At 46.0% G+C, this 20,870-nt stretch overlaps 2 protein-coding genes across 2 annotated transcripts in view; one reads left to right on the top strand and one right to left on the bottom strand.

The window, feature by feature from the left end:
• Window positions 1–20,870, bottom strand: part of LOC309562133 (kelch-like protein 10) — a gene marked incomplete at its 3' end in the record, with an annotated part of 516,189 nt that overhangs the window by 134,559 nt on the left and 360,760 nt on the right. The gene's annotated exons all lie outside the window — the stretch shown is intronic.
• The window catches only part of ARIH2 (ariadne RBR E3 ubiquitin protein ligase 2), a 106,251-nt gene continuing 102,192 nt past the window's right edge, over window positions 16,812–20,870 (top strand). Inside the window, exon 1 of the mRNA XM_082266429.1 lies at window positions 16,812–16,972. The gene's annotated coding sequence lies outside the window, so the exon portion shown is untranslated. The remainder of the gene's footprint in view (window positions 16,973–20,870) is intronic.

Genomic DNA, 20,870 nt, shown 5'->3' with positions numbered 1-20,870 from the left:
AGGGTCAGTCCATCTAAAAGTTATATTTCATTTATATGTAGAGCCTGGCTGCCTGAGTCAGCTCATGGTTTCTTCTACAAAGTATGTATTGGATACTCCAACAGTGAGATCTCCCCGCCATAATTCCCGACTCTGTTCCTGTTCGCCTGGTTTTGGGTGTTACCGACCCACCTTTGTGTGTTCCAACTTGTTATATTCTCCACCCATCTTGAACAAAAAGTTCCCTTTGGGGTGTTGTCAACCCATTTAATATCCTGCATTATATAAAAATAATAAAAAGTAAGCAATGATGGTAGGAATCACTCATATTGGGAACAGTAGGTGTGCAGACCCGATAACCCAGTGTAGCGATGCTGGGAGTTCCTCATAATCAGCACAGCAGACCCAGGAACTTAGTGCAAGGATGGTGGGATCCTATCATGATGGGCACAGGAGGTGTACAGAGCTAGAAATTCAGCAAAGGGATAGTGGGGACCCTTCACAATGGGCACAGGAGGTGTACGGACCTGGGAACTCATATAAGGGATGATGGGAACCTCTCATAATAGGCACAGCAGGAGCGCAGGCCAAGAACCTAGCACAGGATGGTGGGAACCCATCATAATGGACACAGCTGATGTGCAGACCCAGGAACCCAGCGCAGGGATGCTGGGAACACCCTCATAATGGGCACAGCAGATGTGCAGACTCAGTACCCCACCACAGGCATGGTGGGATCCTATCACGATGGGCACAGGAGGTGTACAGAGCTAGAAATTCAGCAAAGGGATAGCGGGGACCCTTCACAATGGGCACAGGAGGTGTACGGACCTGGGAACTCATATAAGGGATGATGAGAACCTCTCATAATGGACACAGCAGGAGCACAGGCCAAGGAACCTAGCACGGGATGGTCAGGAACCCATCACAATGGACACAGCTGATGTGTAGACCCAGGAACACAGCACAGGGATGATGGGAACCCCTCATAATAGGCACAGCAGATGTGCAAACCAAAAAACCCACCACAGGGTTGGTGGGAACCTCTCATAATGGGCATAGCAGGAGCCCAGACCAAGGAACCTAGCACGGGATGGTGGGAACTCATCATAATGGACACAGTAGATGTGCAGACCCAGGAACCCAGCAGAACCCAGTGACCAAGCTCCGGGGGGCAGAGTGAAACACATCGGGGGCGTGGCCTGGTCGGAGTCCAGGCTGAGGTTGCCACTGCATTCACCTCTCTGGGACACCTTAGATGTGCGACTTGAAAGGGCTACCCCTCTTTCCCCAGCAGAACCCAGTACTGGGATGGTGGGAACCCCCTCATAATGGGCACAGCAGATGTGCAGACTCAGTACCCCACCACAGGGATGGTGGGATCCTATCATGATGGGCACAGGAGGTGTACAGAGCTAGAAATTCAGCAAAGGCTTAGCGGGGACCAATCACAATGGGCACAGGAGGTGTACGGAACTGGGAACTCATATAAGGGATGATGGGAACCTCTCATAATAGGCACAGCAGGAGCGCAGGCCAAGAACCTAGCACAGGATGGTGGGAACCCATCATAATGGACACAGCTGATGTGCAGACCCAGGAACCCAGCACAGGGATGCTGTGAACCCCCTCATAATGGGCACAGCAGATGTGCAGACTCAGTACCCCACCACAGGGATGGTGGGATCCTATCATGATGGGCACAGGAGGTGTACAGAGCTAGAAATTCAGCAAAGGGATAGCCAGGACCAATCACAATGGGCACAGGAGGTGTACGGGCCTGGGAACTCATATAAGAGATGATGGGAACCACAGCAGGAGCACAGGCCAAGGAACCTAGCACGGGATGGTCAGGAACCCATCACAATGGACACAGCTGATATGCAGACCCAGGAACACAGCACAGGGATGATGGGAACCCCCTCATAATGGGCACAGCAGATGTGCAAACCCAAAAACCCACCACAGGGATGGTGGGAACCTCTCATAGCATAGCAGGAGCGCAGGCCAAGGAACCTAGCACGGGATGGTGGGAACTCATCATAATGGACACAGCTGATGTGCAGACCCAGAAACCGCCCACAGGGATGGTGGAAACCCCTCATAATGTACACAGTAGATGTGCAGACCCAGGAACCCAGCAGAACCCAGTGACCAAGCTCCGGGGGGGCAGAGTGAAACACGTCGGGGGCGTGGCCTGGTCGGAGTTCAGGCTGAGGTTGCCACTTCATTCACCTCTCTGGGACACCTTAGATGTGCGACTTGAAAGGGCTACCCCTTTTTCCCCAGCAGAACCCAGTACTGGGATGGTGGGAACCCCTCATAATGGGGACAGCAGATGTGCAGACCCAGAAATTTAGCAGAACTCAGTACAGGGATTGTAGGAACCCTTCCTAATGGTGACAGCAGATGTGCAGACCCAGAAACTCAGTGCAAATAATCACCTCACCAATATATCTTCTTGAGAAATATAGAATTGTTTGGTAGTTTAACACTCTAGCATGTACAAAGTACATGTACCACTGAAATATCGGTTTTGGAAGGACTGAGGCTTTAACTTGTGTATATATTTCTGACTGCCTTGATTTTATGTGGATGTTGAAAATGTTTTTCTTTTATTGGGTAAACTTAACTTTTTTTTACATAGTTATCACACTCTCATGTTTTAATTGCTTAGGTAATTCCCCCCCCCCCCCCCCCCCTTTTATTGCTTTAAAACTTTCTGCAATACATATAATGAAAACAATAATGAAATTCTTGTAATGTATGAGTGTTAAAGGTATTTTCTTTTCTTATTTTGCATGGAGTAACGGAGGGTTATAACCCATCAGGTTTTTACCCTCTGTGTCTTATTGGGTAGATTTCCCTTCACTTCCTGTCCCATAGCCAAAACAGGAAGCGAGAGGAAATCTCTCCAAAGTGAGAGAATCGCTGGTTGTCACCAAAACTAGTGCCGTCATTGGAAGATTCCTGTTCTAGTAAAAAAACAAAATTTGGGATTTTCTTTCACTTTCACGTTTCATGGTAAACGTGACAAATATAGAGGGGGAATCTCCCTAAAGGGGGCACAGAAAGCAATTAAAGCCTGACAGGGGTTCTAATCCCCACTCCATCTATAACTTAAAACAAAAAGTTTTGCTTTAGTTATGCTGTAATTTTACCATTAAAGAGCCAATAAAAGTGTTGCGTATTTTAATATTGCATTAATATGATTGCTTGTTTCTGATGACAGTGTCGGGAAGGCTGGTAAAATACCAAAGAACGTGCCGGGTTCCGGGAATTGAAGAGTGTGAATGAGCGTCTGTTTGTATTCAATAAAGATATCTTTGTACCGATATTACTGGTTTGCTTTGAAACATATTGTTTTTCCTTTCATGGGGGGGGGGGGGGGGGGGTGCTGATAATCACAGTGCGGTCTTGTCTCCTGAGATCCAAGCTTAATTGGCCAGCGTGTTTACAATATTCTATTCTGGGAATCAGTTCAAATGAGTTCATTCAGTACAGGCCAACGTTTCCGTCCCCAGGGATCTTCATCGAGTCATTGGCCCCTGCTTTATTCTGGGCTGCTTTTGAAATGAAAAGGAAACCAGTCATGACGGCTGTGACCTGTCACGGCTTAACCACTTCATTACCAGGCACTTTCACCCCCTTCCTGCCCAGGCCAATTTTCCCCTTATAGCGCTGTTGCATTTTGAATGACAATTGCGCGGTCATGCAACACTGTACCTAAACCAAATTTATGTCATTTTCCCCCCACAAATAGAGCTTTCTTTTGGTGGTATTTGATCACCTCTGGGTTTTTTTCCTTTTTGCTAAACAAATAAAAAAAGACCGAAAAGTTTGAAAAAAAAAAAAAGTTTTTTTGTTTATGTTATACAATTTTGTAAATAAATACGTTTTTTTCCTGCACTGATGACCGCTGATGAGACTGCACTGACAGGCACTGATGGGGTGGCACTGATGGGTTGGCACTGATAGGCGGCACTGATATGCACTGATATGTGGCACTGATAGGTAGCACTGATATGCAGCATTGGTGGGCACTGATAGGCGGCACTGATGGGCACTGATAGGCGGCACTGATGGGCACTAATGGGCACTGATAGGCGGCACTGATGGGCACTGATAGGCGGCACTTATCGGCACTGACAGGCGGCACTGATGGACACTGATAGGCGGCACTGGTGGGCAATAATGGGCACTGGTGGGCGACACTGATAGATGGCAATGATGGGTACTGGTCGGCAGCACTGATAGGGAGGGCACTGGCGGGCAGCACTGGTGGGGAGGGCAATGGGAGGCTCCCTGAGCCCTGATTGCCATCCCTGGTGGCCATAGTGGGCATTCCTGGGGTCATGGTGGGCATCCCTGGGGTCATGGGTGGGCATCCCTGGTGGTTCTAGTGGCACCCCCCCCCCCCGAGGGTCTGCACTGGTAATAAATGATCTGATTACCAGTGCCGACCCCCCCCCTGTCAGGGGAGCCGCCGATCGGCGCTCCTTTACTCGTGCCTGTCAGGCACGAACTAAGGAAAGCCGATTAACGGCTCTTTCTGTTTACTATGTGACCAGCCGTGATTGGACATGGCTGGTCACATGGTAAAGAGCCTACGTCAGTAGGCTCTTTACCGAGATCGGAGATGCAGGGTGTCAGGCTGACACCTCGCATCACCGATTGCCGCGGGGGGCGCGCAGAGCTGTATTATCCTGCCGCCGTCATAGGACGTCCGGTCAGGATAATACAACCACATTCCCGCCGTCAATCTGCTATAGGGCGGGCGGGGAGTGGTTAAGCCGCCATCCAGTGCTGGCCAGCTTTAGCACTGCTTCTCACTTGTGTGCGTGATGAAGCGCGCATGCGTTTCCGCACGTTGCATGTATGGTAGCCTATTAATTTTATTGAAACAAAAACAGAGGCGCCTCTAAGTGTAGACTATAGACACATTTATTGTTAAAATTATGCACTCCCATCTGAATGAAATGCTCGTATAAGAAAACCCATTCCGATGGTTCCGAGATGAGGTGTGTAGTGGACGTGATCATCCGGTCTGTGTAGCCGTCCTACTGGGGATAGAGACCTCCTCGCTGTGGCCGGCAGCGCAGCGGAGACACTGCAAGCTCTGGTAGTTGTCAGGTTTTGCTAAGAGTTGCCATCCTCACTCAGTGACTGTATCTGATCCATATGGACTCTGGCTAATGGTATGACTAATGCGCCTGTATACATGTTTATGTTCCTGTTTATATTAATTTTATTGGGCTGCACCATGTGCAGGAAATGCAGAACAGATGTCCTTTCCCAAAACTAAAGAGCATGCGCTCTATCCCCACGTGCGTGTCAGGATAGAGCGCAATTTTGTGTGCTTTCCCGATCCATTCTATTGTGAAACTAGCCGTAGAAAAGAAGACAGTTTGGGCTTGTTTACACTTGCGTTGTCTGTGAACAGTGACTGATTTTCAGACAAGTGCTCTGCAGAAGATATGGCTGCCTTCTATGAGCCTATCTTTTTGACAGTCGAATGGGCTTTTTTATTGGGAATACCGTGCTAGAGTTGCACCTAGAGTTGAATAGGTCCTTCTCGATGGAAATACTGCCCACCAAAAGCCACAGGGTAGATAATTGTTGCTGCTGAGGGATTTAAACCATGTGCATAACCAAAGATGGCTGCCTCTTCAGTTTGAAGTGACAGTAAACTCTGGTTTTAAAAAATATATTTTATTCAAGTACGTATTCTTATTTCCAAAAAAGTCCCTTCTATTGTCCTTATCCTCCTCCAAATCTCCAAATTCCTTTTGTATTTTTTCTTTTTTTGCTGCTGTGATTGGACTTCCTGTTAGAGGGTGGCTTTGTTCATTCTCCATGGTCCCACTGTACTGTATGAAGGAATGTAGCCATCCTGCCTTAGTCCCACTGTATCTAGGAACATAGCCACCCTGCCTTAGTCTCTGTATGTAGGAATGTAGCCACCCTGCCTTAGTCTCTCTTTATGTAGGAACATAGCTACCCTGTCTTAGTCCCACTGTATGTAGGAACGTAGCCACCCTGCCTTAGTCCCACTGTATGTAGGAACATAGCCACCCTGCCTTAGTCCCACTGTATGTAGGAACATAGCCACCCTGCCTTAGTCCCACTGTATGTAGGAACATAGCCACCCTGCCTTAGTCCCAAATAGTAAAACAAAATCTCCTGCGCTCAAGTAGAGTCTGACGGAGTAGAGAGAGGTACACTTCAAACTCATGTGTTAAAAACGCTACCGGTCTTGCTGCCCCCTTCAGGATTAAGGGTATCCAGAACCAACTGGGAGAAAAGACAAAAAAGAAAGGAGGGCGCACCGACCTAGTGCATTATCATTAAAACCATTTATTAAAATATTAAAAAGTGTACAGAATACTCACAAAACTGGTGTGGTATTACACACATCAACAAATCATGTACAATCTCCAAGGTAGCCAAGGTCCCAAAAGTAGCGAATAGGCATGCAGATGGTCGCATGGGGCTCCTGTGGCTAGGCTGACGCATTTCAGGGGCGAACCCCCTTCCTCAGAGCCAGAGAAATGCTGCTCACTTTAGGTGGGAACATAGCCACCCTGCCTTAGTCCCACTGTATGTAGAAATGTAGCCACCCTGCCTTAGTCCAACTGTATGTAGGAATGTAGCCACCATGCCTTAGTCCCACTGTATGTAGGAATGTAGCCACCCTGCCATGATCCCACTGTATATAGGAATGTAGCCACCCTGCCTTAGTCCCTATGTATTTAGGAATATAGCCACCTTGCCTTAGTCCCACTGTATGTAGGAATGTAGCCACCCTGCCCTAGTCTCACTGTGTGTAGGAAGGTAGCCACCCTGCCTTAGTCCCACTGTATGTACAGTATCTCACAAACGTGAGTACACCCCTTATATTTTTGTAAATACTTTATTATATCTTTTCATGTGACAACACTGAAGAAATGACACTTTGCTACAATGTAAAGTAGTGAGTGTTCAGCTTGTATAACAGTGTAAATTTGCTGTCCCCTCAAAATAACCCAACACACAGCCATTAATGTCTAAACCACTGGCAACAAAGGTGAGTACACCCCTAAGTAAAAAAGGCCAAATTGGGCCCAAAGTGTCAATATTTTGTGTGGCCACCATTATTTTCCAGCATTGCCTTAACCCCCTTTGGCATGGAGTTCACCATACCTCCCAACTTTCTGAAATAGGAATGAGGGACACCTATAAGCAAAAGTATATAGGCATAGGGCACACCCTTTGCCATGCCCCCTTACAAGGGAATTGTACAAAAAAAAAAAAAGATTGATTAAAACCACAAGTGCTTTTTTACCACTACTATTCTTATATATTGGTTTTTGACATTTACAATTGCAGCAATTTTTAATTGGATGAAAGGTCTAGCACTGGGAAACACTTTCTAAAAAATAAAAAGTTAATTTCATATACAACTTTAAAGATCAGACCAAAATGTGGGACAAATGAGGAGGACAGAGGGACTTTGTTCCAAATCAGGGACAGTCCCTCAAAATCAGGGACAGTTGGGAGCTATGAGTTCACCAGAGCTTCACAGGTTGCCACTGGAGTCCTCTTCCACTCCTCCATAACAACATCACAGGGCTGATGGATGTTAGAGACCTTGCGCTCCTCCACCTTCCGTTTGAGGATGCCCCACAGATGCTCAATAGGGTTTAGGTCTCGAGACATGCTTGGCCATCGCCTTTACTCTCAGCTTCTTTAGCAAGGCAGTGGTCGTGTTGGAGGTGTGTTTGGGGTTGTTTTTATGTTGGAATACTGCCCTGCGGCCCAGTCTCCGAAAGGAGGGGATCATGCTCTGCTTCAGTATGTCACAGTACATGTTGGCATTCATGGTTCACTCAATGAACTGTAGCCCCTCAGTGCCTGCAGCACTCATGCAGCCCCAGACCATGGCACTCCCACCACCATGCTTGACTGTAGGCAAGATACACTTGTCTTTGTACTCCTCACCTGGTTGCTGCCACACATGCTTCACACCATCTGAACCAAATAAGTTTATCTTGGTCTCATCAGACCACAGGACATGGTTCCAGTAATCCATGTCCTTAGTCTGCTTTTCTTCCGCAAACTGTTTGCAGGCTTTCTTGTGCATCATCTTTAGAAGAGGCTTCCTTCCTAGACAACAGCCATGCAGACCAATTTGATGCAGTGTGCGGCGTATGGTCCGAGCACTGACAGGCTGACACCCCAACCACTTATAACCTCTGCAGCAATGCTGGCAGCCCTCATATGTCTATTTCCAAAGACGACCCCTGGATATGACGCTGAGCACGTGCACTCAACCTTTTTGGTCGACCATGGCGAGGCCTGTTCTGAGTGGAACCTGTCCTGTTAAACCACTGTATGGTCTTGACCACTGTGCTGCAGCTCAGTTTCAGGGTCTTGGCAATGTTCTTATAGCCTAGGCCTTATTTCTGTAGAGCAACAATTGTTTTTTTCAGATCCTCAGAGAGTTCTTTGCCATGAGGTGCCATGTTGAACTTCCAGTGACCAGTTTGAGAGAGTGAGAGCGATAACACCAAATTTAACACACCTGGCAAAATGGCTAGATGGGCCCAATTTGGACATTTTCACTTTTGTTGCCAGCAGTTTAGACATTAATGGCTGTGTGTTGAGTTGTTTTGAGAGGACAGCAAATTTACACTGTTATACAAGCTGTACAATTACTACTTTACATTGTAGCAAAGTGACATTTCTTCAGTGTTGTCACATGAAAAGATATAATAAAATATTTACAAAAATGTGAGGGGTGTACTCACTTTTGTGAGTTACTGTAGGAAGGTAGCCACCCTGCTTTAGTCCCAACACATGCAGGAATGTAGCCACCCTGCCTTAGTCCCATTGTATGTAGGAATGTAGCCACGCCCTCTTATGCAGAGAACTGTAGAGAGAGCACAGGCACCAATCTAAGTGCAGCATGAAAGGTTTATTGGGTAAAACACAGGGTATGGTACTTACAAAAAAAGGTGATATAGAGCATTATCCATAATATCCATTAAGAGGAATGTCAATCCAGTGGTGTATTCAGGATGGCCTCCAGCGGTGACGGCTCCCGCAGACTTTACCGGTGGTTACCGACACTTCCTGGGTCTTGGAACACACAAGGGCTCCTCCTGACGTCACTACCCGGAACTGACGTGATGGCGCAGGCGACGCGTTTGCAGAGCATGCGCTTCTTCTTCAGGCCTACACGATAATACCACTATTGGAGAGGAAAGAAGCAAGGTTCATCCTAAGGCTCTGTCTTACATGCTTTCTGGTGAGTGTCCATTACCAATGGGGGAGCACAAATGGTGAGGTGGTGGATATCCCATGACCAATTATCACTACAATACCGTGGAATAACAATTATTTTACCACCTGTTTGAACAAGGACACTTGCACTTAGTCAGAGACTGCATTGAGTGGACAGTTTATTTTGTAAACCTGACGTGTGTTCATTGAGGTGTCAATATGTTCACACCATCTTGCATATGATCACTGCAGATGAATAATATTTTAAAACACACTGAATAGTGCTTTAGCGCTGCTGAGTGGGATTGAGTTTATATACAGTTCATATGCTAAGACAGTCACACTTATGGTTTTGGTACTTGCAAGTTCACAGTGGCTGCTTTTTTGGATTTAATCTTGTGTAATTTATTTTAATTCATTCTTACTCACAATATTGAGATATTGTTTTTCTTTTGTCTAGAACAGTTTTTGGAGCGCTGGACGAGTGTTTGCTTGGCCTAAGTTTTGCAACCACTTTTTCATCAAAGCCGTTGTAACGGCGATTGGCTCCTCTTCTCCTCACACAGAGCCTGTCAGTGAAGAGAAGAAGAGACGATCTGTGCTGCTAGCCGGAGATCAGTGAGTTTTGAGCTATAAACTGCTTTTTACACACTGATCACCCAGTTAGTGTCCCCAACACAGTGAAAACACCTGTCACACATCTGTCCCAGTAAAAAATCTGTTACAGTGAACATCTGTCCTTAATCTTCTGGCACACCTGGCGCACATTTGACGCTCATCATCTGCCACATCTGTCCGTGATAATCTGGCACATCTGTCTGTGATAATCTGCCACATCTGTCCGTGATAATCTGCCACATCTGTCCATGATCATCCGGCACACATCTGGCATAAATCTGGCGCTCATCATCTGCCACATCTGTCTGTGATCATCTGCCACATCCGTCCGTGATCATCTGGCGCACATCATCTGCCACAACTGCCAGTGATCATCTGCTTCACCTGTCTGTAATTATCTGCCACATCTGTCCATGATCATCTGCCACATCTGTCCGTGATCATCTGGCGCACATCTTGCGCACATCATCTGCCACATCTGCCAGTGATCATCTTCTACACCTGTCTGTGACCATCTGCCACATCTGTCAGTGATCATCTGGCGCACGTCATCTGCCACATCTGTCCGTGATCCGCCACATCTGTCCCAGTGAACATCTGCCACATCTGTCCGTGATCTGCCACATCTGTCCGTGATCTGCCACATATGTCCCAGTCAACATCTGCCACATCTTAGTGATCAACATCTGTCACACATCTGACACATCTGTCCCAGGAATCATCTGTGCAGGTCTGTCAACATGGCTAAATAATTGTTCAGCAGCGAGGAGGCTTTCCGTATACTTCAGAGTATGTCGGACGAGAGTAGCGGGGAACTCTCTCCATCAGACTTGGATAGAGAGTATGAGCGAGTAGAATGCAGTGGCTCTGAAATGGAAACTAAGGAGGACAAAATCCTAACAAAGAGGCTCAGGAGATTTGATCAGGCGCAGGCATCCACCAGCAGTGCAACAAATCCTGAGGCATCCACCAGCAGCGCAATAAATCTTGTGGCATCCACCAGCAGCACAGCACTCCAAGATTATAAGCAGGCATCCACCAGGAGTTCTGCAAGTCCTTGTACAGTGGCAAGCACAAGCAGGGAAACATTCCCAGATGATAGGCCAGATGCTAGTAACGGGGTGCCCCATCCACAATGAGACAGGGCCCATACTAGCCTCCCGGATGTAATAATATGCCCTACATTGCTGCCTGATACTTCGGCAGAACCTGTAATTCCCCCTTTTACAGCACAGCCAGGCCCTCAAATACAATCAGATAATGTAACCCCCTCTTTATTATTTTCATTTATTTTTCATGGATGATCTGCTAAACTACATCGTGAAGCAGTAAAATCTGTATGCCAGCCAACATATTGCCAGCAATTCTGATTCTTCCTATGCCTGCCCTTTTGTTTGGAAACCCCTCACCGTGGAAGAATTTAAACTTTCCTTGGACTAACCTTCAACATTGGGCTGACAAAAAAAATGAACTCCATTCCTACTGGTCTACCCAACCTATCCATCATATGCCAGTCTACTCCTCTTTGATGCCCAGAACCCGTTACTAAATTATAATGTGATTTTTACATTTCAACAACAATGCCCAGTGCCTCCCTCAAAATCATCCTGATTATGATAAATTATTAAAAATTCAGCCCCTAGTCATTTTTATTTTTGCTCCAGCTTCAAGCAATTGTTTACCCTGGATGTAAATATTTGTGTAGATTAATCCCTAGTTCACTACCTCCAAATATGGGGTAAAATTTTACAAGCCATGCGACAGGCCACACATATGATTTCAAAATTTATGAGGGAAAGGATAGCCAGCTAACCCTCCCCTGGATGCCCTACCTATATGGAGACAAGAGGCAAAATCGTCTGGCAGCTGATAGAACCACTGTTTGAGAAGGGTTACCACCTATATGTAGTCAATTTCAACACGAGTCTCCCACTTTTCCACATTCTGTACCTAAAGAAGACTGTGGCCTGTGGGGCAGCAGGATCCAACCGCAAGGGCTTTCCACAGAGATTGGTCACAAAGAAATTAAAGTGGGGGAAAAAGCCAGTATGCGGAATGAAGAGGTACTAGCCCTAAAGTGGAGGCATAAAAGAGATGTCTACAACCTTTCCACAATCCATGATGACACCCTGGTGGAACTTCAGACAAAACAAGGTCTCGTCCAGAAGCCAAAATGTATTTATGAATATAACCTATTCATGGCGGGGTGGATATGATGCAGCCATACTTGGCCACCAGGAGATAACTTTTTTGGTATAAGAAAGTCGCCATTTATTTAATTAAACTAGCCCTGTTTAATTCATATGTTATTTTTTTCCAGGTGGACCCAAAGATCCCTAACCTATCTAAAATTTCAAGAGGATGTTATCACAGCCCTTCTCTATCTCCATGGCCATTCTCCTGAATAAATTTGCACTGATTCATTAGCCAGACTTCATGAAAGGCACTTCCCCGATATCCTCCCTCCTACCCACACAGGCCGCAAACCCCCAAAATACAGTATGTAGTGTATGCTCAAGTATGCTCAAGAATTCGGCATGACACCTAATACTACTGTCCCCAATGTCCCTCCCAGCCAGGCCTCTGTATTGGAGAATGCTATCGAATTTATCATACTTCACTACACCATTAGTGAAATAAAGACATTTTTCCAGTTTCCACTATCTGCTATTTCTGTGTATGACCGGGCTGTTTATTGACTATGATGTGAAGATATTTTTTCCACTTTCCACTATTTTTGTGTATGACCCAGACTGTTTATCGACTATGCCTCTGCCAGCCATGTTTCTGCCTTACACGTTAAAAGTTACTGTAGGTCAATGCCCCCGGCTTTACTGACCCTTCTCCAGAGGGACTTCCCCTTTAAGTGGAGTTCCTCGCATATTAAATATCTGGGCGTTTTTCTCCCCAACTGTCCGGACCGCATCTTCGAATGCAACTTCCCTCCTCTTCTAGCGCATATTCGGAAGGACTTGGAGGGATGGCAGAGGGGAATGTTTTCATGGTTCGGGTGCTGTAACATCATAAAAATGAATGTCATGCCTCGTCTGCTCTACGTGTTGCAAGCCCTTCCTATCTTTGTCCCCCAGGCCTTCCTTCGGAAAATAAATGAGGCCTTCCGTAGGTTTCTGTGGCTCCGGAGCTCCCCCGTCCGGCGCTAAAGGTTCTTCGCATGCCCAAACTGAATGGCGGCATGGCCTTCCCAGACGCATTGCTATATTATGCATCTTGTCACCTGGCCAGGATTCTGGACTGGCATGTGCATGGATCTCTGAAACAGTGGGTGCGCATTGAACGGAGCTTCGGTTACTCTCCTCTGGAATCGCTGTTCTGGGGTGCCTCTACCCTGCCACGCAAGGCCTCGGATCACCCGACCATAGGAGCCACTCTGAGGTTAGGATGCAGGCTATGTGGAGAGGGCTCAATTACGACCTTGCCTTCCCCTCTGTTTCCGGTGCTCGATAAACATGACTTCATCCCGGGCTTGAGTGACCCTGGATTTCACGCCTTGAAGAACAGCGGTCGCCACCAGGCTAGACACTTTATTGTCCGCGGTCATTGGGTCTCTCTGCAAACTCTCTTTTCTGATAGCTCCTTTGCCACATTGTCGTTTTGGCAAAAGATAGAGCTGGCTCACTTCCTGCAATCCCTTGTTTACTAGACGCCTTACTCCTTTTGAGGATCTCTGTACATCGTACTCTCCATTGCGCCACACCATATCTCTGCTCTATTGCCTTCTATCAGGCTCCGATCCGTCCTTCAGACCCCTGTACCTGACTCGTTGGGAAAGGGACCTGGGGCTCTCTCTGTCTGACCACCAGGTGGAGCGTATTTTCTTTTTCACCTATAAGACTTCCCCGTGCTCCAAGTATCAAGAGGCTGGCTATACGTTTTTGACCAGGTGGTATTACACCCCGAATAGACTGCATGAAATGTTCCCCTCATGTTCAAATCTCTGCTGGCGATGTGGGGAGGAGGTGGGATCCCTCCTCCACGTTTTCTGGTCTTGCAGCCACTGCAACCCTTTTGGAATGAGGTGCTGCGTATTTCGCAGAAGTTCACGGATCATACCCTCACTTTGAGTCCTGCTCTCTTCCTCCCCCACCACAATAGCTTTCCGGTCTTCCTATCGGAAATCGATCTTGCCGCTCCTATTTACGGCGGCTAAGAGCTGTATCCCTCTACTCTGGAAACAGGCACACCCCCCCCCCCCCCCCCACGGTAGCAATGTGGCTGCGAAAAGTGGCACATATCAATGAAATGGAAGACCTTGTTGCGACTGACAGGGGCACTAGAGAGAAGTTCCTCAAAAGATGGTACTACTGGCATGAGTTTAGTTTCTCCGATGAATATAAAACTTTGATCGCCTAGCTTGCGGTCGGCGGGCCAGGTGGCCATATCCCCCCCCTCCTCTCCATCTTAACTTTCTCCCCCTCTCTTTTGCGCTTTCTGCCCCCCTTCTCCACACCCTTCCCCTCCTCTGCTCTGTATTCTCCCCTTCCTTTTCCTGTCCTAGTGCTTCCTCTCTTTTGGGACTCTCCTTCCCCTAGGGCATAAGTAATCTACCTACCTCTCGGAATTTACAAGCGGGGTGGGCCGACGGATCGGTTCCTCTGTGAAAAGTCTCACACATGTGGTATTGCCATACACAGGAGGAGTAGCAGAATGTATTTTGGGGTGTAACTTTTGCTATGAGCATACTATATACATGCTATGTGTTAGAAATATCTTATAAATTGACAACTTTGTGTAAAAAAAATAGGTTTTCATTTTCTTTCCATATTTTCCAAAAACTTTTGGAAAAAAATGACATGTTCAAAAGATTTATTATGCCTTGTAGAATATACATTGGGGTGTTTTCTTTCCAAAATTGGGTCATTTTGTGGGTAACTCCATTGTCCTGGTGCTCCAGGGCCTTCAAAAATGTGATAGGTAGTTAGGTACTCAGGAAATGAGACGTGTAATTGATGCCTTTAGAACACCTGAAGGTGCTACTTGGATGTTGGGTCTCTGTTTGTGGCCAGGCTGTGTAAAAGTCTCATGCATGTGGTATCGTCATACTCAGGAGGAGTAGCAGAATGTATTTTGGGGTGTAATTTTTGCTATGTATATGCTATGTGTTAAAAATATCTGATAAATTGACAACCTTCTGTAAAAAAAATATATATATTTTTATTTTCTTTCCACATTTTCCAAAAACTTGTGGAAAAATGACATGTTCAAAAGACTCATTATTTCTAGTAGAATATACATGGGGTGTTTTCTTGAAAATAAATTGGGTAATTTTATGGGGAATTCCATTGTCCTGGTGCTCCAGGGCCTCAAAAAAAATGTGATAGGTACTCAGGAAATGAAATGTGTAATTTATGACTTTTGAACGCCTGAAGGTGCTACTTGGATGTTGGACCTCTGTATGTGGCCAGGCTGTGGAAAAGTCTCACACATGTGGTATTACCATACTCAGGAGGAGTAGCAGAATGTATTTTGGGGTATAATTGCAAGTTTATCTATGCCATGTGTAAGAAATAACTTGTTAATATGACAATTTTGTGGGGAAAAAAAAAATCTTTATTACCCAAACTATTGTGGGCCAAAAATTGCAACTTAAAAAGCTTACGATGCTTCTTACCAAATACTTTGTACTGTCATATTTACCAAAGGGGGTTTTTTGGGGGGGGGGTATTTGTACTGTCCTGACATTTTGGGGGCCTCAAGACATGAGATAGGCAGTCAGTACATCAGGATTGATAAATTTTCAATGAAACGTAGCCTAGCTTGTAGACTCTATACTTTTCACACAAAGCTATTATCATACACTTATCAGGATTTTTTTTGCCAAAGACATGTAGCAGAATACATTCCGGCCTAAATTGATGACGAAATTTGATTTTATTGGATTTCTTTTGAAACAGAAAGTAGAAAATATTGTTTTTTTTTCAAAATTTCGCTCTTTTTTTGCTCATATAGAATAAAAAAAACAGTGGTGAATAAATACCACCAAAAGGAAACTCTATTTGTGTGAACAAAATGATAATTTGGGTACAGTGTAGCATGCTGAGTAATTGTCATTGAAAGTGCAAGAGCACTGAAAGCTGAAAATTGGTCTAGGAAGGAAAGGGGGGGGGGGGGGGGGAGTGCTCAATATTGAAGTGGTTAAATACTGTTAATAATAATTTTATAAGTAAACTTTATAAATAACTTTATAAAAAATCTTAGAAATAATTTTATAATACATTTTAAAGGGTAAACATTACAAATAACTTTCAATACCCTTCATAAATAATTGCATAGTAAATTTTATAAGTATAAAAAAATAGCTTTATGATAAATCTTGAAAGTAAACTTTATCAATAACTTTATAGTAAATCTTATAAATAATTTATAATAAATTACAAAAGGTAAAGTTTATAAAATAAAAACTTTATAAAAATTAAAAATAAACACTTTATAAAAAAAGTTTCTAAAAAAAAGTTTATATTTAACTTTTTAATAAAAGTTATAAACAATTTTACAATAAATGTTATCAGTAGCTTTTTCATAAACTTTATAATTTAACTTTATAGTAAACATCATAATTAAATTTTATAAATAGTTTTATCATAAATTTAGTAAGTAAACTTTATAAAAAAAAAAACTTTGAATAAACTTTATAAATAACTTTGTAATAAATGTTTAAGTAAACTTTATTATTAACTTTTTGAATAAACCTTATAAATAATTTTATAACAAACAGCGAGCAGATCTGTTTCCCAAACAGGCTACAAAACATCCTAAACTGACTCCGCCCCCTCCAAGCCCAACACACAAAGCACATGACCAGCTCGAGCTGTCAGCGCACTGAACCCTCCTCTCCCCTCCCGCCCCGCCCACCTCCCCCCGAGCCTTCCGCGGTCAGCTCCCCGCCCACTCCGTGTCGTCACACCTTTCTCCCCCCTTCCTCACAGGATGGGCGGAAGTGACGTCAGGCAGAGAAAGAAGCACTTCCCGTTGTAGACATTCGGTGGAGAGAGAGAGGCTGGCCGGAGGTGGAGCGGCTGAGGGGATTAGCACCGCCTCTCCCGGGGACTTTGTGGCTGAGCTGGGTGTCGGAGAAAGGACGGGTCCCGGCTAGGTGAGGCTGTGGGAAGGGTTCGGTGAGGGGGGATGTTTATGTGTGGAGGGGATGCTGTGTGGGGGGATGGGGGGGACATTCCTGAGGGGGGTTGTGGAGTTAGGTGAGGTATGAGTGAGGGGGGGGGGGGTAAATCTTAACAGGAGGGGGCAGTTGTTATGTCCAGTTGGAGGAATTGAGGGGGAGGGGGGTACATCTTTACACGAGGGGGCAGTTGTTATGTCTAGTTGGAGGAATATGGGGGGAGGGGGGTAAATCTTTACAGGAGGGGGGCAGATGTTATGTCCAGTTGGAGGAATATGGGGGGGGATCCTGATTTGGGGGGGGTAAATCTTTACAGGGGGGGTGGTTATGTCCAGTTGGAGGAATATGGGGGGGATCCTGACTGGGGGGGGGGGTAAATCTTTACAGGAGGGGGGCAGATGTTATGTCCAGTTAGAGGAATATGGGCGGGGGGGGGAAATCTTTACAGGAGGGGGGCAGATGTTATGTCCAGTTGGAGGAATATGGAGGGGATCCTGACTGGGGGGGGGGGGTAAATCTTTACAGGAGGGGGGCAGTTGTTAGGTTCAGTTGGAGGAATATGGGGAGCGATCCTGATTTGAGGGGGTAAATCTTTACAGGCGGGGGGCAGATATGTCCAGTTGGAGGAATATGGTGGGGGGAGAGAAATCTTTACAGGAGGGGGGCAGATGTTCTTTCCAGTTGGACGAATATGGGGGTGGGGGATCCTGACTGGGGGGGTAAATCTTGACAGGAGGGGGGCAGTTGTTATATTCAGTTGGAGGAAAATGGGGGGCGATCCTGATTTGTGGGGGTAAATCTTTACAGGAGGGGGGCAGATGTTATGTCCAGTTGGAGGAATATGGGGGCAATCCTGATTTGGGGGTATAAATCTTTACAGGCGGGGGGGGGGTGGTTATGTCCAGTTGGAGGAATATGGGGGGGATCCTGACTGGGGGGGGTAAATCTTTACAGGAGGGGGGCAGATGTTATGTCCAGTTGGAGGAATATGGGGAGCGATCCTGATTTGGGGGGGTAAATCTTTACAGGCGGGGGGCAGATATGTCCAGTTGGAGGAATATGGGGGGGGGATCCTGACTGGGGGGGGAGAAATCTTTACAGGAGGGGAGCAGATGTTCTTTCCAGTTGGACGAATATGGGGGTGGGGGATCCTGACTGGGGGGGTAAATCTTGACAGGAGGGGGGCAGTTGTTATATTCAGTTGGAGGAAAATGGGGGGCGATCCTGATTTGTGGGGGTAAATCTTTACAGGCGGGGGACAGATGTTATGTCCAGTTGGAGGAATAGGGGGGAGGGATGTAATCCTGACTGGGGGGGGGTAAATCTTTACAGGAGGAGGGCAGATGTTATTATGAATATAGAAGGATCACAGGGGCTCTGTGATCATTCCAGAGAGAACGGTCAGCTGTGTATACAACAGCTGACTGTTCTCTCTCAGCGGGGAACGATCGCGGGTGTCGGGCAGCAATCGGAGCCGCCTGCCCCTTGCATCTGAATCCCCGCTGACGAGTGGGGGCGGGAGGGTGGTGCGCGCCCGCCCCCTAGCTGCAGGCGTGCGACTGAAGTATACCTACATCGGTTGGTGCAGGAGGGCTGCCCTGCAGTCCGGAAGCAGTTAATAAAAAAACAACTTAAAGGTTTTATAATCCCTTTCAGCCTGGTTTCACACCGGATCGGTGGGGGAATCGCATACATTTCCAATAGCAATCGCACCACATTCCTGTACACATGCGACTCTTTACAATGTGATTTGAGCCTATTCATTTTGTATAGGCTCAAATCGCGCTGCAAAGGTATCGGTACTCGGCATTAGCGAGTGCTTGGCTAAAAGTATCGCAAAACAAGATACAGCTGAAGGTGAAAGATCCTCCAATAAACCTCGTACAAGCACAGGGAGGGGGTGCCGGCTCTGCATGCACAAAATGTAGAAACAAGAAAGATGTCTGGGCGGCTGCACTCCAATGCAATTCCCATTTATTGAACAGGGATAAAATTCATACAGTGGTGCAGGAACAAAAACGGCTGACGCGTTTCGCACTTGTATCAGTGCTTAATCATAGCTAGCATCACTAATCGTACTTGCTGGTAAAAATATGGTATCAGGGCCAGTTCACACCACAAAAACGCACTCCAGATCCGTTCCAGCAAGTGTGTTAACGTGTTTTTGATGCGTTTCCTGATGCATTCCAGTTGCTTTGTTTGTTTTTTTTCTTCTTTTTTCCTTAAAGTGATTGTTGTGTCTTTTTTTTTTTTCCTTTTTTTTTTTTTTATTTAACCAGTTTCTGACCGCCTACCGCATATTTACTGCGGCAGTGTGGCTCTCCCAGGAAAACCTACGTCGGTCACTTGGTGGCAGCTAGGGGGGTGAGTGCGCGCCGCTGGCAGTGAGCTCCCGCCTCCAATCGTCAGCGGAGAAGCTGATGCAGCGGGCAAGAGGCTTCGATTGCCACCTGACACCCGCGATCGTTCCCCGGCGCTAAGAGAGAACGGTCGGCTGTTGTAAACACAGCTGACCGTTTTTCTCCCTGGAATGATCATAGAGTCTCTATGGTCATTCCACAAGCCACGCCCCCCCCCCACAGTTAGAATCACTCCCCTAGGTACACATTTAATCCCTTGATCACCCACAGTGTTAACCCCTTCCCTGCCAGTGTCATTATTAACAGTAACGCATAGAAAGCATTAACATAAAACAAACCTGAATTTATAACCCCTTTAACCAGTTGTGGACTGGAAGATTTTCCCCCTTAATGACCAGCGCAATTCGGCACTGCATTACTTTAACTGATAATTGCAAGATTGTGCGACGCTGTACCCAAATAAAATTGATTCCCCCCCCCCCCCCCACAAATCAAGCTTTCTTTTGGTGATATTTGATCAACTCTGCAAATTTTATTTTTTGCGCTATAAACAAAAAAAGAGCGAACATTCTGAAAAAAAAAAAAAAATGTTTTTTACTTTCTGCTCTATAACATTCCCAATAGCGAAAAGGTAAAAATCTAATTTTTTCATCATTTTTAGGTCAATTTGTATTCTGCTACAAATTTTTGGTAAAAAAAGAAAATAAGTGTATTTTGATTGGTTTGCACAAAAGTTATCGCGTCTACAAACTAGGGGAAAGGTTTGTCATTTTTATTGGCAGCGATTTTTAGTGGGACTGTGACATTGCGGCGGACAGATCGGACCCCTAACTGACACTTTTGGGGGGACCAGTGACATTACTACAGTAATTGGTGCTAAAAATATGCACTGTTACTGTAATAATGACACTAGCAGGGAAGGGGTTAACACCAGGGGAAATCAAAGGGTTAAGTGTGTCCCTAGTTCGGTGATGGAGAACCTTGGCACCCCAGATGTTTTGGAACTACATTTCCACTGATGCTCATGCACTCTGCAATGTAGGTGAGCATCATGGGAAATGTAGTTCCAAAACATCTGGGTTTACAGGACTTGTATTAGGGATCGATCGATTATCGGGGGCCAATATTTGCTTATTTTTGATGTATTGGTCACAATCTTTCCGATTTATTACGGATTATTGCTTCAAGTGGTTGTACCGGAGGGATGCCAGCTGCAGGCATCACCCCGGTACGTTTTTTTTTTTTTTTTAGAGCCAACGGTCTGTTTTCTTGTAATGACAACCGATGCGTCTAAGCAGCCGCTCGGCTCTTATTGCAAGCAGTCGGAGGAGACGCCCTCCGCTTTTCACCGTTCCGCCCGGGTCTCCCATCCCATCAGGAGGGCCCAAGCCACCAGCCGGCATGTCCAGCGGCTGGCTGAAGACCCGAACAAAGCCGGAATCTGCACTGATAAGGTCTCCAATGTAGTAACCCGGAAGCCATGTCATGACGTTACTTCCAGTTACTGGAGCCTT

This window comes from Pelophylax lessonae, assembly GCF_965119305.1.
Source record: "Pelophylax lessonae genome assembly, chromosome: 8".
NCBI classification, from domain to species: Eukaryota; Metazoa; Chordata; class Amphibia; order Anura; family Ranidae; genus Pelophylax; species Pelophylax lessonae.
The sequence above is the reverse complement of the archived record's forward strand: the minus strand, read 5'-3'. Positions and strand labels throughout refer to the sequence as shown.